This window comes from Wasmannia auropunctata, unplaced genomic scaffold (assembly GCF_000956235.1).
Source record: "Wasmannia auropunctata unplaced genomic scaffold, wasmannia.A_1.0 LD336046.1, whole genome shotgun sequence".
NCBI lineage: Eukaryota > Metazoa > Arthropoda > Insecta > Hymenoptera > Formicidae > Wasmannia > Wasmannia auropunctata.
The window spans coordinates 223,160-239,904 of record NW_012026844.1 but is presented as its reverse complement, the minus strand read 5'-3'; positions in this window follow the sequence as shown (position 1 = coordinate 239,904).

Below are 16,745 nucleotides of genomic sequence, written 5' to 3'. Positions count from 1 at the left end.
TTATGCCAAAAACACTCTCGCATTCTCTAATTAATTTTCTCTAATGAACCAAGATCATTGTTATAATTATTTATAATTTTTACTGAATATGCATGATTAAATTATAGGTATAATAAAACAAGGTCGTTGACACACATTAAAATGTCAACGTCATTAAAAGGGACGGGGTTTATCTTAATGGGAAGGAAAAATAATAGACTTGTAATGCAATTAACTTTTCCTCCTGGCCAGCTGCAGAATTTCTCAAGTACGCTTTAAGCATCGATCCCGAAGGAGAATTCTCATTCTCCGAACGATTCGACTTTTATAGCTGTAACGATCACCGCGTTAAAAAGGAGTAGTCACTGAAACGAAGAGCAGTTTTATAAGGGTTCTCCCAGCTCCGAAGTCTATTACGGCGGTTGAATAGCGAGATATCGACGTTAGCTGGACGAAAACGGATCTTTCCACGCTTTTTACGATTTGTTTACAACGATCTCGCATCTCTGCAAACGTTATCCGTTTAGACAATCGTACAGACGATTCGAACCCGCTTGAATCGTTGTAGATAAGAAACTCGTAAGATGAGTAACCGTTGCAAATTGTCGGTTTTTTCTTGCAAAAATCTTTTCTTAGAATCTCTTAGACAATACTACTTTAATAAATTTTTTGCGAGTTGCAAATTGCCTTCAAATTGTAAATTAGATGAAAAGTTACGGAGATGGATTTTTTTTTCATGATTTCAATAGCGAACAAACGTGGGATGCAAGTACAAACGCGCGAAGTAACGCGCTTATCTTATCCCAGAAATGGTTAGTGCTCAGCAAGGGATGTTCATACTTAATTCCTTATCTTGTAAGGCGCACGCTCTCGAGATTGCACCCTATCCTTTCTTCAGGATCGTCGAACATTGACTTACATCGAATTTCAGCACGGTACATGTCCTAGTCATTGTGATATATGTCGATGCACGTACAGCGATTTTGAACAGGTCGCGTGGGCGAACTAGACGATTGTTTTACGAATGATCGTTGGTCAAGACGATGGCAGCACCGATCGAAGATCGGTTTTTCTAGCACCTACATGCTACATCATTGTCTTAGAATACGACATGATAATATTATTTTAAAACAGAAAAATAATAATACTAAAATAATGAAAAACACCATTTGTTATAAATATACCAGAAATACCAGAAAAACATATTTTTTAGAACGCTGCTCATTGTAAGTAAAATTGTCGCAGGAAATGTACAATATATCTAATCTAAATATATAAATTTAGAGATATTCATGAGCCATAAAAAATATTTGGCATTAGTAACAAAGTTGTATAAAATTAAAAAAAACAATCGCTCGTCGATTCATTTGCGAGGAAGCGTGCCGATTGTACAATGCGAAAAAGGTCCAGACCGCCTATCCTAGTTCGGAATCGGCCCCCCGCAGGCAAAACCTTTTCTACGGCGCGCGACATTTGTTATTCGGTCAACTAAAAATGTGTTACAATCCATGCAAAAAGAGTTCCCCGAAAAATGTCCAAAAGCGACGACCAACAAATTAGCAGGCCTCTTTCCGTTATGTATTACGTTGCTCACAGTAGGGGTGGAACCGTACCGTCTGCCTGAAAGAGAAAAGTCGTGTTTCCCCGACGCACCGTATCTAAAGAGCTGTCGTCTCCGTTTCTTTAAAAGTCACTACGTCTACATTTACTTTGTGAGGCATTAACATGATATTCTCTTCCTTGTCAAGAGAATCATTCTTATAAACAACATGGAAAAACAGATAATCCATATGGCATCTAGTTTATTGAAGATATGTAAAAAAATTGTTGACAGAGTAATTTATCAGCGTGTTAATATATGTATGTATATTTATCAATTTTTGAAAGTTTTATATTTCTATTAAGAAAAATATTATGTAAAACTTTTATGAATTATAAATTACTTTTGTAAATCCAAAATTAACGAATTGAACGAACTTACAGTGAAGTTCGATTGTAATTATGCTGTCTCGTTTTTTTTTTTCATCATTTCAATAGGAAGTAAATCGATGCAAATATACAAATTCGTAAAACTTTATTATCACAAAAAATTATTTAAAAAATTATTATTATTACAAAAGGTTTTAGTACGTTGAATAAATTACTCTCATCATTCGCTATCGTAAATATGCTGGATTTTCAAAGGCACGAAATTATATATGTTTCGACAAAGGGGCCTTACACGCCTGGCGACAGACGATGATTGTGTCTCCCCAGCTTCAGACTACCGTATACCGAATCGTCGCGACAAATGAAATATCGTTTCACGGTACGTCCGACAGACAGACCAGACGGACAGATATACCGGACCCGGGGTACGATCGACACGACCGCGACGTGGCGGCCCATCCGCCCGCGCCGGCGACGTAGAAACCAGAGACAACCGCGGCATACGGACTAAGGCGGCTCGTTAGGTTCAAAATAGTTGGACCACTACTAATTCAAGCTGACATAATTGGGGGTGTTTGTTACCTGCACACCCTCGTACGAGCGCTCCTCGTACAAGATCGTATAACGAAGAAGAACATGGAAAACCTCTTCGGGCGATCCTAGGGGTCGATAGGCGATGCTATCGTCGCCCGACAGCTTGTAGCCCAACGTGCCCTCATCCTCCACCTTCCCTCGTCGTCGCCCTCCTCTCTCTTATTCTACCTTACGTCGATCCTCTTTCTTTCAATACACTTCTCCGTCTCTCTCCTAACGCTATCCTGACCTTTCTACCTTGCCTTCGGTATACGCCGCTCTCGCCAAGCAGAAACAGCATCCTCGTCTTTTTCCTGGTAACTTTTCCTCGTACACCTCTGTCCCGCTCCCGCTCTTCGACGTCTTTCCTCTCGCCTTTGTCGCTCGATATATACGCAGATATATCTATACAGGCGCACCTAGCCGATGACCCTCCGATAGCCGGGAGATAGCCGCCAGATATTCGCAAACTGGAGACAGCGCTCTCGGCTCGCTCCACCGTGAAATTCGTGCGTGTCTATAGACTTCGTCAGAAAAGACTTAGCTTTCGATGTTTTCCATACCGTTCTGCATCTTCGTATTGTGTATACTTATCTTAGAGATATCTTAGAGACGATCGAATAACTTTTTGTCTTTTTATGATATTATCAATGCAATTTTAAAATAAAGCTTCGTCAGAAAACAATTAAAAAAAGCATTTTTTTGTCACCAATGTTAAAGCAAGAATTATTTGAATCGTCTTGTAGAGATCGAATAGGTTCGTGTGTATATAAAGTCTTGCTTTACGATTACAAGCGACCCGCATCAAAATACACGCGCTTTGTGTTTCTATATCACCGATCGCAATCTCTCGCCCAGTAACCGCTGCTTGATTTACCGCGTGACTTGACAGTAGAGAAACCCCGTCTGATATTTCACGTATTGTGGGAAACTCAATGGTATTTGCTTTCGAATCATGTACAGGCTTGTCGCCCTGATACTAAATTTTGATAATTCGACAGTAAGTTTTCGCTTCTCGTGAGCCGTACGAAAGAAAAAAAATGGCACGCTTGAAGCCATTATAAAATCAATCTGCTCGTTAAATTAGTTTTTGAGTAGAACAACACGTTCTCTCTTATTTTTGTGCAAGTCTTCTTCTCCAAATTCTGTGACGGCGGATATAAAGCCGGATCGTAAAGTCAAGGTTTGACGTGCTTGCACAGCGATAGGATGACACGCGAGAGAAAGGAGATAGTGGCGAACTCGATGTGCAAATATCCCGATCCGTCGACAAACAGGCGGTCACACGTACGTGCCCGAAAGGAAGACCGCCGAAAGTGGCTCGAAAAATCCGCGGGCTGTTGTCTCGGAGGGCCCAGGGAAGGAGCGTGTGTTTTATTTGCGTGGGATGCGAGCCGCGAGCTCGTTCGTTTTGCCGCTGCCGTTGAGGGCGAAAACTGACGGATTTAAACTCGAGTCAAGTGTGTGTTGGCCGATAAAACTGGAAACATCACACGCACGTCTGAACTGCGCGCGGAGTGTGTTTCGCCCTCTTATAGACATCCTCCCTCGAGAGGCAACAACTTCGTTTTACAAACGTTCTGTACCGACAAAGCGTCAAAATTTTAGAGACGGAAGTTTCGAAAGACTGTTTAAAACGAATGCAATTTTGCTTGATCGAATTAATCCTCCGCTATGAAGTCTCTTTCGCAATATGTCTAGTTTATGTTATTTTTTTGAAAAAATAACAATTCATTCATAAATGCAATAATAATTCGAAATTCTTGATTATTTTAACAGACAACGTAATATCTTCCAAATTCAAGGGAATATCTCTGTCACGGAATTTGGCGACATGCCAGTCTCCAAGTTGTGGTGAACGTTGTGTTTACAAATATGATAATACGACAAAGTCCAACGAACGCGTATCACGCGTGTATAGACATTTGAGAGGAAACTTGATCTATTTTCTAAAATATGTCGTTTGTTGAATGGGCGCAGAGACCACCCATGAAACTACACGTGCTCCGCAAGTTTTCCGGAAAACGATTCACTGTCGGGGATCGAGTAAGTTCCTCGTGAAGTTTCGAAAAGACATGGAAAAAGGAAAGATCAAGTCACTGGTGTCGATCAATTTCATGCTGAAATCTCTTTCTCTTTATCTCGTAACGGAAACGGTTCGGATGACATCGCGTTCGGAACTTGCACTAAATCCGAACCAATCCGAAGGCAAATAAACAAACAGCTCGCTGTTCTTCCCGTCTCGTTGAGGATCCTTTAAGAAACGCACTCGTGAACGGAAGAACGTGCCGACGACGGATTATAAGAGAGCCGTATAATATGACTCCGTAGTCCCTCTGACCGGGCCTTCTCGGTCGTGTCGTGTTTACGGGTCTTCGAGACGAGCGTGTTTCTCTTGGCGGTGCTTAATGGCCATATTTTCGGGACCCGGGGGCCGTAAAAGTGACAAAAAGCGGCGACACTCGTGAGCGCATGTTCAGCGTCTGTCAGCGCTCGTAGGTCCTCGCACTCCCTTCATAGTTTTCACGAGGTGTGCGCCGGCGACACACACTCGTGTGCTCGCATGTTCTCGGGTGACCGCGATAAGACGAGAAACGACGTTATTTCTTTTTTTTTTTCATAAAAAGAAAAAGAAAGCAAATATCTCATAGCGAAACTCGTACACTTTCCTTTGTCTGTCGACGGACAAGTTCGTCTCTTGTTGTATATCCTCTCGTGAAGAAATGTCCTTCCATCCGAATGACATTATCGAAGAAGCTCTTAAATTTATTATGCACGTATTGTAATGCAAGTATTACGAACCTGCCTTGGTTAAAGGCAGAGTCTCGCGAATATTTCAGGCCGATGTCATAATGAAATTATAATCTTCTCGATCTATTCGGAGAAGATAAGATTGTCCCTTATGTCGCGTTCGCGACACGAGGACTGAATTATTCCGACGGATACACTGGATTAGTTGATAATTTTATATATCGCATTTAAAATTTAGCGACGTGCTAATTGAATTAAGCAACTAGATTTAAAATGCTCGGCACAGACACGCGAGTTCTCGCCGATGAGATCTCTCTCGCGCAATCGTGCGCGCTCTCGCCTCGCCGAGTCATACAGAAAAAGAACGGAGGACATTAGCTCGTCCATCTATTTATGAATCTATTCGGGGACATTGGCACGAAAGAAACTCCACGGAAAGCGTCGCGAAAACCGGGAATAAACCTACGGTCCGCTGGTATTTATAAGCAACAAATGACAAAGATGACAAGGCGAGAAAATCGCGCTACGTCCTGAATTTATGTTTCGCCGTCAAACGAATAGCCCCGCACACTTCTTGCGGCCGTCAAGAGACGCGTCTCAAAATACTTGCTCCATTAGTATGCACGTACGTATACACCGATACGTGCGCATGGCCGCCTCTAAGGTTTATCTCATCTCATCCTTTTTCTCTCCCTAGGGGCGAAGAGGAGGGGAGAAGGAACGTTCACCGCGGCTTACCAGGATTATTGACGTTTTATTCCTAGACAATCTTACGACATTATTTACGTCGCGCCGCCAGTCGAAAACGCATGTATTTTTCACTAAATTATACACATTTAGAAATGTCACAAGAAAGAAGCAAAGGTTATTTAATTACTAATATATGGTATATACAGATCTTTCTTAATAATATGTCGAAATAATAAAAATTCATGGATGATAACGTATCGGAGAAAATATACGTTAGACAGAATTGAGGCACTTTACATCGCGCTGAAACATTTTGGACAGAGAGAAGCTTCTAATAGCGACACGATCCCTTTCGGGATCGCTCGCTCGTGAACAATAACGACTCGAGAGAAGCAGCCTATCACTCGGCAAGGAGAACACGATCGTCTTCGTGGTCTCTCACTCTGGAGGTTATTTATCGGCGAGATAAACCGCCGTGGCTGTTAAAACGTGCCGGTTTTAACATAAACACCGATAAGTTGACCGCGAGAGGTCCGACGACACTAACCAGACGCGAAAACCAGAACCTCAGAAGAAGGCGAGCACATCTCGGGAAGGACGCGCGTCCCCGTCTCGCTTATGCGCCACTCGAGCTCGCAGCTCTTTCTCTCTCTCTTTCATTCCGTCTAACATCCAGCTTCGTTCATCTTTCTCTTTTAGCAAGGACCGTTTCGTTAACATGCTCGCACATGAGTATACTACCTACATATGCTTCGCTCGTTCGTCCCATGAACGGTGAGTATACACACACACACACACAGATACAAACACATATACACTTCCTTGGTGTTTATGCATGAGACAACTGTACGTGTGCACCTAATATGCCACGTGTACACGCGTGTAGCTGTACCTGAATTGCTTGACACATGCCGGCTTAACACTGTCGACGAGACTCAATGACGCCTGACCAAAGGATATATATATATATATATATATCTAGTTCAACCCTCTAACTGAGAAATGAACTTAACATTTGCGATTTGTTCCGAATTGCTCGAGACTGATGCGATGGCATCAAAGAACATATTGTAAAAATTATATAATTAGCAAACCTCTATTTATACCATGCTATACAATATTTAATCAAAAACTATGCGTATTTTGCATTACATCATAATTTTGATGTCTAATTATTTTGATATGAATAATCTACAATTGACACTAATAGTATATTCTTAAAAAATTTAGTACTTAACTGCCAATTGTAGATAATAAATTTCATCAATGGATATATCATTTAATCTATAGTCATGATTAACCTACGGTATTTTGGTGGACTCGAATATTTTTTTCAATTACACTCCAGATCGTCAGAGCTTTGTAAAAAATTGTTTGTAACAAATGTTTTTCATAATTTTACATAATTTTAAGTTACATAATCTTATTCCTCAAATTTTGACTTTCAAAATAAAAAAAAATTGTTCAGTTACTTTAAGCAGACACATTAATTTAAAGTTTTGTCGGGTACGCTGGAATACCAATTAAGGAAATTTTTTAGCGAATATCGATTAGAATTAAATTTCGATGGCAAATGATGAGATCTAATTGATGTAATAATCTAATATGATCTAATGACAAATATAAATATAATCTAATAATAATTGTTTAATAATTGTTTCTATAAAATTTTGTAATTCGAGATGGTACACGAAAAATGAAAAATTGTTTAACACGCGTCGCAATATCGCCCTAAATCTCATAACTCAATAGAAAGAAATGTATGATATCGTTTTTAATTCAGGGTCATATGCTCGTGAATTTTCATCACACGTGTGGCATGCTTTATCGCATATTTAATTATGTAAAGGCACATTATGGACGCGAGAAAATACGCATATTACGCGACTTCACGGCTGGTATAATTTACGAAAGATTAAATGAGACAAGTACACGGAAAGAATGATTTTGTTGAAAGGTCAAAAAATTTTGCTAAAAACAGATCTGAAAATAATTTTTTGTTGAATTATCAAAATAATTTGTTGAAATGTTAAAACTGATAAGCGCTAAAACGTTTTGATATTCTAGCAATTATTTTGACTTTCGCACAAAATTATTTTGATTATTGAACAAAAATTATTTTCAGATCTGGATTCAGCAAAAATGTTTTTTCCGTGTATATATTCCACTATCAATGATCGCGGAAAATGATCGACAACTGGCGTCGAGCCAGATAAATTTTTCAGAAATCTCGATGAAGATGATCACCTGCCGATTCTCCTTCTTCGAACTTTTAAAAACAAATTAAATTAAATGTCAAAAAAATTACTGCGAGTGATTTATTTCAGATGTACACTTTTAATTTATGCTTTCAAACTCTTATTCATTGATTAATTTGCTTAAAGTAGATTGCATAATGAAAGATAACAAATTATTACTTTCGTAATCAATAATGCTCGTGGTATCTATTTAAGTTTGTTAATCGATAAAGACAAAGAACGTGAAGAAAGTATGTCGACTTAATATTATAAAGCAATTTCTGTGTTTAGATGTGACTGTGTTTTTTTGAATTTTATGTTTTGATTTCATAAAATGATTTCTAAGGTGATAACAAATAGTAATGCAAACATTGTTGCGAAAACATAAATAAAACTCGTGACATCTTTTCCTGTCGCTCCTGAATTTGACTTGCTAAGAATCTTATGACATTTAGAAACAATGTAGTTCAAATCAATAGTCAGTATACGATTGTGCAATGTAATCGATTAGACTGTATAATTAAAGAAAACGGAAATTAGATACTTTACAAAAAGCCTCGTTTCTTTTTATATAATTTATTGTTCTTATAAATATTTTACATAACATATGCGTATCTTTTTTCCTTCTACTATATATAAATCATTGGTAATGCATTAAAATATTCAGAAATTTAAAGAAAATATAGCTTTAAACAAAAATTTTTTCAGCATTAAGGTCTTAAATATTGAAAAAGACTGATAAATTATTTTTTATGAGCTCTATTTGCTTTTTCTGGTTTATATTGTGCAGTTTAGTATAATATGTATTTAGTACAAATACATATATATTATCCTAAACACATCAAGTATTATATTTCTTTATTGCAATCGGTATAAATCAAAACTACGAAATGCTTAGCCTAAACATTTTAATAACATTCTATGGATAACATTCTTTGGAATCTATGACATCTAACAAAACAAAAACGCGAGAGTGGAGAGAGAAAGAGAAAGAAGAGCACTACTAACCTGTGTAAAGTAAATTTTGTCGGATCTATTTATTTATAAAATACAATGTGACAAGGGCATATATAGACGAAGCTTAAGCGGCCACGATTTAGCGCGAGTTAGTCACGTTGTAATATATTACGACCGAAGTGGCAGTCGTTGACGCTCTTTTGGGTTTTGTTTGTTCGCAACTTAATGGATACACCTCAAGGACTTTTCTCGTGCTTTATAGCCCGCGCAGAACCGCTTGGATTCCATCCAATGTCCGTAGCACTCGCCACTTTTACTTCTAGCACCCCTTTCACCTATCCAGCACCCTCTTCTACCTAGATCTTGCGTAATCATTAGCTGCTTTCCGCGCTGCTTCTCGTATATATTTACGTGTAATAAAACACGGTAATCCGAATGTTGTCTCATAATGATGATCATACGAATATATTAACTGTATCAACTTTGTTTAGAATACAGTAGACAAGATGACAGTATTAATTATACCGTTCACTGGAATCTTACATCTTGCGGATTCCTTTATGGCATACGCTATCATCCTGAGGAAGGTACACTTTCCTCATAATGTCTCTGTTTCGCGATGGAATCATAAAGTAAATCATGCGTACGGGGAACGAATATCCCGGCACTCTCAGACGTGTTATCTCCCCGGATCCATTACTTCGCATCTCAGCCGCGATGATACACGCGATTCCACCTTGTTTCGCTTTATTTAATTTTCGCATCCGACCGCGAGCGGCAAAGGAACCTTCGCGTACCGCCATCAACTTATCGAGAGAACACAGCCATAGCGACGGTGTTCCCGCGTGACATTAATACGTGTGCAGTAACATAATTCGCGAAGCACTTATCTACTATGTGCGGAGAAACGTCGCATCGGCTACCCACCGCTAATTACGCTACTTGTCAAGATTCCTTCGGATCCTCCATTCTCCGTTCTCCCCGCTCGCGCATCCCACAAGATTATAAAATATACATTCACGCGTCGCAGTATAGGCGCGGTGGGACGCGCCTTCTCGCTCTTTATCTGTATGCGTCCACTCTTGCTTCCCGTCTTTACCTGCGCGATAACATCGCGCATTTCTCTCGACGAGCTTCTTTTTATGCGCAATTTTCACGCGCGATTGAATACGTTGAAATATGTTTCTACCGCGTAAATCGTCTCGACGCGACGTTAATGCATAATCAAGTGGTAGGTCGCGTAACGTACTTCCATTTTACTCGGTGCGCGAACATCGAGGAAATTGCGTATTACCCGTATCATTCCTAGTCATGTTCGCGGCTACCGTTGCTAACATTCTCGCGAAATCGTGCAGCAAGTGTTAAAAGGCATTTACATACAAAGAACATTCATATCGCATGTTAATGTAAAATCAATTCATTTACTTATATTTCGCATATTAATCGCGAATTTACATTCGAGAAGTGTTATCTAACAACACGATACTCCGCAGTGGCCTCCGTACGCGACGAAGCCTGACCATCTTGCTTTTTATCTTTTTTCTCAGATACAATTTTGCATATCGTGTCTTCGGGATACGACGATGATGCACACGATTCCGGACGACCGGTCATCCCCATTATTCGTCCTTACCCGATGCAGCTCCGAGAGCCTGTTAAGGCAAGCGAGTTCCCGGATACTCGCGAGTTCCGTGCCAGCTGCTGTCGCTGTTGAACGAGCATATACGTCGACATGGGGACAATAACCATAAAGTTCATGATAACGAGAGAGTGACTTTGAGGTGGGAGAGGGGAAAGGCACAGAGAGAGAGAGAGAGAGAGAGAGAGAGAAAGAGAGAGGGGAGGGAGGGGGAGAGGATGGAAGACGAAGCGATTAGAGATTGTCGTGGCTGCTGAATGAAGCATGTATGAGTTAGAATGCCGAATGAATGGCCGCTCTTTTCTCGCAGATTTCCTCTTTCCCCTTCTATCAATCTCGAAAGACGTCCATTAAGTCACCGCGAGGTCGTGGCACGGCTAAGCGATTCACGTATATCGAGACGAGATATGAGAGCGCGCATTACAGGCTGGCCGCTGAATGCCTGCTCTTGTTTTACGTAATGGCTCTGAAATTGAAATTTATGGCGCAGGTTCCGCGGTATCGCCAATCAACGATAGAGTTGTATATATTCGGAGGGAACAGTAGGGCTTTATCCTGGACACGCGCGCGTGTAGAGAGGAAGGTACATCGATAGCGTGACAAAATTGTGAAAGGAGGAAAGATATGAAGCAGCGTCGCCGGAACGGAAATACGATAATTGTCCAATATCTGAGATTATTTAACTTAATTATATTTTATCGTTATTTTATCGCTCTTTAAGTGGTCTCCCGTGCAATATTATACCGCTAAAGGCATACGTGGTATCATAAAAATATACACGTTTTACATATAATACTTATGCATAATCTTCCGGTTGAGAAGACATTTACATGTCTGCATTGTAGATGTGAGATGTAGATCAGAACGTTCATATACCTACTATCGCGACGGCAGGCGTTAATTAAGTTCGAGTTAAGAGTTTGCACGGAACGGCATCCCATCGTCCCCTCCTTCGCGTCCTACCGCAGGATTTTCCCTTTCTCCCTTTCTCCCTTTCCCTTTTTCTCAGGACCATTGCTTTCGAGACGATCCGCAGAACCCCGCTCGCGGTGCGAAGGATTGTTACGAAAGGATTTGCGGTAATCCTCGATCTAATTTGCATGCTGATGATAATGGATGTGTATCCTCTCTTATTCCCCGGTTTTGTCGCCGCCTGCTATTCTTTCAAGTCGTGTTTGCGCGGCAGCTCGCTCGAAAGAAATGCAGGTGGCTGCTAATGTTTTATCAGGTCGTGCTGCATCTGCACCTGTCTCTTAAGAGCGTCGGTATAGTAAGCGAAGTTAAACATTGATATGAATTCAATACACGTGCTCTAATACATCGAAATAGATGCCTGCGGAAATTACGTAATTAATGCGAGAACCGGGGTCTGTCCGCGATCACGCGAGATGATATAAGCCTTATTCAGTACAAGAAACTCGCGCAAGCCATTAAATTCTTCCGGGGTGCATTTAGATTTCTCTTGACGTTACGCAACGTGACGCTGCAAGGAATATTGAAAGAGACGCAAAGATAGAAATCGATACTTCTGTGAGGGACGAGTGGGACAAAGAATATCCGAAGTGAAATCTGAATATTAAAATATTGCACACACGTTAAACAACCGTGAACCGTCTGATCGCTGGTTAAGCGATCAAGGATGAGGCCGTGCGAGATCTACAGGTCGGACCTCACCTACCTGTAGATTCGTCGGGAGGGACATATAAAAGGGGAACCGATACCCCCCTGTGCACGACGTATATCCGCGGTGATCACATGCACTTGGGGAACCAAGAGAGCATCGCTCGAGGCGGAGCAAGTACGAGCGGATAAAATAGGAAGACGAGGAAGAACGCCCACCATGGTCCCGCAGGCCTATCGGAGCCGACGCCGATGGGAAAAGAACTCGGCTGTTAACAAGATGGTGCTCACTCTCGACACCGCGTCGTGGTCGCATAGCGATCGCTTTCACGGCCTCTCTCACCGTGCGGTCGAAGACGCGACCGTGCGGCGCCTTCTCTCCTAGCCACCTCTCGCCTCCATCCCACCCCTTCAACATGGCCGACTTCCCTCACCCTTCGCCGATCTCACGCAGCCCTCCTCTCCGCATTTCCTCTCTCACCGGCTCGTCTTCTCCGCCCCTCCGCCCGCTCTCGCACTCCCGGCTAAGACTTTTCGAGTATTCGTGTAATCTACTCACCGGCGACAGCACTTTGTTCGGGCATTATCGAGTACACGCCGCGTATAGATAGGTAGCCCTCACGAAACGGCTTCCGTACCGAAGATAGCGTTTCTCGGATTCAGCGGAGGCCGCAACGCACGGTTTGAATTATGAGCTAATGTAGTGAGGAAAAAATAATACGTGCGTATAAAATATTGACTTGTCATAATTTTAACCCGAATAATGTACGATTTTAAATACGTGCGATGGTCTATATGGCATATATCTAGACTTGCTCCGATTTCGCATCAGTTGAAAAAAAATTCTCGGTATATACACTACTGTACATTGAAGTGATTACAAGCCGTTCTTTAAAGACCCGAAAACACGCCACCTGAGCATTTACAAGTAGGTCAACGAAATGAAATCAGTAGACGTCACTAATAGCTGATAACGAAGGAAATAAGCGACTCACGCAATCAGTTCTTTATCACAGATTCGTACTTCACGAGAGACGTTCTATATTTCAAAAATTCTAAATCAGCCTGATGCGATCTCCGACATAAGTTATACGTACGCAATAATTGAAAGACAAAAATTTATGTCTATAGAGAAGTGTCTAACAGTTTTATACAAAAGCAATTTTTTCGACTTGGATGTGAACAATTTTTCATTCGAATTCTCCAATATTCGCCTATATAACCGCGTCGCTAAATTCAGGATATTTGTAACTCCGTATTCTCCAGTCGCACGTACGGCACTTCCCTCACGTGAGCGGTCCCTGGAAGTCCGACCAAGACCTCCATGTGTGTCGGACGATCCTGGATGCTTGCTACGGCGCGAGGGGTGGAAGCACGCGCGCGTCGACCCTCATGTAAATTGCTTCATACCACGAAGACTCCACTTCGCTCGACGAATACGGGAAGGAACGCTCTTACAACCCCGGGGCGAGGCGAGGTAGAAACTGGAGAGCCTTCTGGTTTACGAGCGCGATATGACCGCGGCTCCCAGACTTTATATTACTTCACGCCATTCGGGGCCGACTCTGCTCACCCCCGCCCGATCAATGCGCGCAGTCTATAAGAGACGTTCGTTTCCAGCGAGAGGAAAGAAGAACATCTTACGGACCAAGTCAGGCTCGACGATTTGCTCTCCCCCTCGTGCCACGTGTTAAATCAAAAGGTGGCAAGATGGATTTTCGATGTACTCGGTAAACTCCCGGACGATATACTCGCGCGCTAAGGACCCTTTCATAATTTGTAAGCTAATCTAAGTCTGTCGCTCGTTTAGTCGTTTGATTTATGCGAAAGGGCTAATGGCCGTAGTCTTTAGTATTGGTTTGCTCAAGATAACTTACGTCTTTCTTATGCAAATAAAAATAGATCAACGCGAATTTTTTTTCTTACAAGCAGGTTTTACATTTTTTTACGAGCAGGTCGAATATATTTGCGTGACGATGCGTCTGGCAATCGATGCAAAATGCATAGGGCGACACGCCCTACGCGTAGCATCGATATCGCGAACCAAAGAAGCGGCGCCTAAGTTAATATTTCTGCGGGCGAGATATTGCATAAACGGAAAAAAGGATCGACCGCCAATAAAACGAGGCGTTACCCGCCTATCGAAGGTATGTTCCGATGACGTCCACACGGGGCGGCGGCTCGTCCGCTTTGAAGGTCGTCGTCAACGATGGCCACTACCCTCCCTCCACACGCAACAATATACGGTGGCGCTAAAGGCTCTCTCCCGGCGAATGCCGTAGAATTTATTGGCACACCAGCTGCGGCTGGCTCTTTCTCCCTCTCTCTCTCTCTCTCTCTTCCCCTCGGACTTATAAATGTAAACGAAAATCTGTAACGTCCGTGGCGTGGTTGGTGAGGCGTGCACGGGAACGCAGTCCAGTCCACCTCTAAAAGCGGCGCCTATCCTACCGATACCGAAGAAGCTGAGGTGAGGAAGGGGTGAGGTGACTGGCGATCGGATTTAAAGGGAGCCGTTGATCGACCAACAAGTGGTGGCGGCTGTTTCAAAGGATCTTTCTATCGTACTCTCTCGTTTCTGTTAACCTCGGCTCTTTCTCTCTCTACCTCTGTTATTTCCATCTCGCTCTACTCCCCCTCCCCCCCCCTCTCTCTCTCTCTCTCGAGTGACAATCGGTCCGGTCGATGTGGTATTTTCTCCTAAATGCCCACACACCTCCGTTCGCCGTGTCTCATCCATTAGATTAGGTGTCCAGGTCCGACGCGGGATGCCGCGTCGCACGAAAAAGAGGTTTCCGAGGCAGTCCGGTACAGGAGACGAATCAAGGGGAGGGAGAGAAAAAAGGATGAAGTCGATAGCGCGACACGACCACTCTCCGGCTTAATGATGTGCCGTGCTAGCGATCCACTTCTGCACTCCGCACCCGAGGATGTATCCGTCGAGAATGCGCGGTGCTTCTTTTCCACATCGAACTGTACTCGAACCGGTCGATTTCCTCTTTTCAGCCTATCCTCTAAGCTCCTGGACACTTCGATATGTTCGACGACTAAAATCGACACCGACAAACTGGTATGCTATACTTACTTCAACAATTTCGATGATGAATACTATTATGCAGACCATCACACATTCTGAATTTTTATATTATTATTATTCTGAAAGAAAAATCACGCCTCGATATGTAACCTCCCTATCGATTCTACTTTACGTTACTACCATCAAGATTGAGAACAATTCTTGTTAAATATGCGAAAACTATACGTACGACGAACTCGCGTCTGCTTGAAAAATTAAATGCGCGATTGATTCCGCGAAGTTAAACGCCGGCAGCCGCCCGATCGCGCGGCAATTCGCATAAGGGGCGCACTCGGGACAATTCGCAGGTATCCATAAATTATATGGCCTTGCCATTACCAGGGCATTTTGTGATAACGCAAGCGTACGCAGGGCAGCGAAGGCGGGAGGGAGGGCAAGCGGGATAGGAGGGCGTAAAAGGGTACAACGCCAATCGCGGACTGCGCGGGGTCGCAGGTCCGCCTACATCTGTTGGGTCCATATAATCGTTTATACGGGCGAGCCAGCTGATGCCGGCCCCCCCGCCATATAACCAACTTGTATGCAAATTATATTCATGCAATGGGATCTCGTACGATTACGTTGCCGGTACCCGGGCGCGAGTTTACAGCGGCAACACGCGTATAAACCTCCGCCGGATAGATAGCCGTGTTTCCGTATGGAAGTGTAAGTGTGGCGCGGTGCCGCACGCGCAATGTGCGAGAGACCCCCGTCGAGCGTGTGCGTGTGCGTGTATGTAATGTGCACGCGAAAGGACGGTCTATGCTGTGTGCCTTCGTCTGCGCCGCTATGCACGCATGCAGAGAGCACGCGAACGAGCGAGCGAGCACGGGGAGTAGTATCTGGCCAGCGTTCAATTATGTACCGGGGCCTGCCGCTTACCAGTAATTTCCCGAATACAGCGATAATCGCTGTTATTATCATGGCGCGCTCCTTCTAGTTCTCTCTACCGCCCCCGTCTGCATTGTTGTGAGGCCGTATACACCGTATACGCTTTCTCGCATCTCGTTTCCTCGCCACGTTTCACTGCTACATCGAAGCCGAGAATCGTCATCTTGCGCCGCGATGCGGACGAGAGAGCGCGTTCCAGTTTAATTGTTACTACGTTTAATTTGTAATTCGCCGAGGCTGTTTTCCGTAGCTATTCAAAGATTTCTAGATCGTTGTTCGAGCACGATGGTTTTACGTAAGCGGCCCGCAGATTCCAATCGACGTCCAATTATCGTGAGATGAAAAGGTAAGGCGGCATGATATTCCGCAAAAATACGATAATATAAATAATTATACACATATA